Source organism: Dermacentor albipictus, chromosome 9, assembly GCF_038994185.2.
Source record: "Dermacentor albipictus isolate Rhodes 1998 colony chromosome 9, USDA_Dalb.pri_finalv2, whole genome shotgun sequence".
In the NCBI taxonomy this organism is placed as follows: domain Eukaryota; kingdom Metazoa; phylum Arthropoda; class Arachnida; order Ixodida; family Ixodidae; genus Dermacentor; species Dermacentor albipictus.
Window position 1 is genome coordinate 57,991,766 of NC_091829.1, and position 2,735 is coordinate 57,994,500.

Below are 2,735 nucleotides of genomic sequence, written 5' to 3' on the forward strand. Positions count from 1 at the left end.
CAGAGCACTTATCACCCAATCTGAATATCGCTTCACGATGCCGAAGAACAAAGACGCAGGCCGCTTTTATCTCCTTCCTAAAATGCGCAATGTTCCAGTAGAAGGAATATTTAGAGCGCAAATCGCAGGTCGGCCTACAGGATCTAATAACAACACGCCTACGGAGTCACTATCTAAATTCCTAAATCACCACCTCTCAAACATCCCCACCACCCTCCCATCTTTCGCTCAAGACACGCCGCACTTACTTAGAATTATCGACGGCATTAACGCCAACCAAATCCTTCCCGACCGCGTTATTCTAGTCACTTTAGATGTTTCTGCCCTTTACACCAACATACCCATGAGTGAAGGAATTGAAGCCGTATCGAAATCCCTCGCAGTCAATCACCAAGCGCGCGCTCATGAAGTTTACCTGCCACTCCTTAGGTAAGTTCTCGCGCTCAACTATTTCGAATTCGATTCTATTCACTACCTGCAACCTTTAGGCACTAGCCTGGGAACACCATTCACGTATGCGAACACTTTCATGGGACAGCTTGAAGCAGACCCCTTGAAATCATACCATTTTAAACCCCACACCTATCTTCGTTACATTGACGATATGTTTATAATATAGGAACACGGCACAAGCACGTTAACCGACTTAAGTAGCCATTTCAACCACTTTCAAGCCAGTATTAAATTTACTGCTCACCACTCTCCTATACAAACCAACCTCTTCAACACGACGGTCTACAAAGAAAATGGAAAACTGAGAACGACACTTCACCGGAAGCCTACGGAGAGCCAGAAATATTTAGACAGTCATCACCCGCGACACTGCAAGCGACAAATTTTTGTCGAACAAACGAAACCACTAAGAAAAATCTGCAGCGAAGAAAACGACTATACCCACCACCTAAATGACCTTAAAGCAACGCTAGCAGAAAGAAACTATCAACAATTTCCTCCAGACAAAGCTTATGACATCACGTCAAGTTTGCAGAGACCGTCGGAAATAGCTAAAAAACAGGCTACACCAGAATATGAAAGACCACCAGCCTTTATAACAAAATATTTTATTGCACTTACAGACATAAACATCCTATGGAAATACCACCCAATATTTTAAGGTAACGAACATCCGAGGAAAGCGTTCCCGGTTGTACCAAAGGTGACCTATCGCCACAAGAGAAACATTAGACATGTTAGCGCACGAAATAGTCAGCCAACATCATTCCCCCGTAATAAAAGCATGCTGTCCCAGGTGCAAGACCTCCAGGCACCTTCAATGTGGCATTGCAATTAAAAGCAGCGCAAATAGTCTTATACACTAAGTGAAAACTAGTTTTACCTGTACTAGTTCGGATGACATTTATATGCTTGAATGTTCCTTCTGTAAGGAACAATTCATCGGTGAAGCAGGACAAAGAATGAGCATCAGATTAAATGGACATCGCACGGACAAAGCTAAAAAGCTTCGAACACCGTCGCCCAGCATTTCAACCAACTAGGTCGTAACTTTGATGAACTTGAGCTCCAGAACTTACAGTAGAATTTTCGTTTTTGCACGAGAACGAAAATACAGAGAATCATACCTCATCCATAATTAAGTTAAATACATTGCAACTAATAGGTATAAAATTTTCAAAGGGATCGTTAGAATCTATTTGCTATGCAAAATGCCAAGCTATAGGGAACAATACTTATTTTTATTGGTTGACTATTGTTTCGATGTTATTTTTTTTATTTTTCTTCCTTTCTTTCCTACCTATATTTTTATTCATATATTCACTCTATTTTTGGACTCTTTGTCCCCATGAGCACCATTTTTTGCCACTGCTATTATTCTCTTTCAAAGGGACATTTGCTCACTGACCTCCAGCGAAGCAGCTCGCCCCCCCCCCCCTTCCCTCTCCTCCTTCGCGCCAACACACCTTCGTTCGGTACATCACCCACCCGCTATACCCCACCCCCCCTATATACGGTGCCAAGCAAAGCATAAGTCGCCTTAAAGGGCCCCTCACCAGGGCTGGCCATTTGGGGCTGACAAGTGCAGTGCATACAAGGCGCACTAACGATGGTGTTTGCAAACTACTACATCGTTACGCGCCGCGGAAAGGTCTGAAATTTAAATCCGAACGCCGTTTCCCTTTCCCTCGTGGCGTCCGTGCTCTAAGCCGGACGGTGACGTACTCGTGTCCCTGAGCCTACGTACTCGCGCCCGCAGTGTGACGTCGCTCGTGGCAGCACGTGACTTCGAGAATTATTAATAATATTTAGGGTTTTACGTGCCAAAACCACTTTCTAACTATGAGGCACGCCGTAGTGGAGGACTCCGGAAATTTTTGACCACCTGGGGTTCTTTAACGTGCACCTAAATCTAAGCACACGGGTGTTTTCGCAGTTCGCCCCCATCGAAATGCGGCCGCCGTGGCCGGGATTCGATCCCGCGACCTCGTGCTCAGACTTCGAGAATTATTCACGGCAACATCAGTTATTGGTGCGAGCTGTTGCTTGATTTGGCGAACTGAAGTTTAGAGAAATAATAAAACACACAAGCGGGATGTCTGCGTGTTTTTTGTTTTACTTCGCACCGAAGCGAGAATGTACTTCCGCTTCGTCTGTTTGTTGTCAAGGTCATGCAGTCACGTGCGCAGGTACCGAAACTGCTGTTTTCTAGCGTGTTCCAGCGCGTGATCATGCTCTGCGATCCGCTTGTTCTGCGTCAGTATTCGTGTAGCATTTAATTA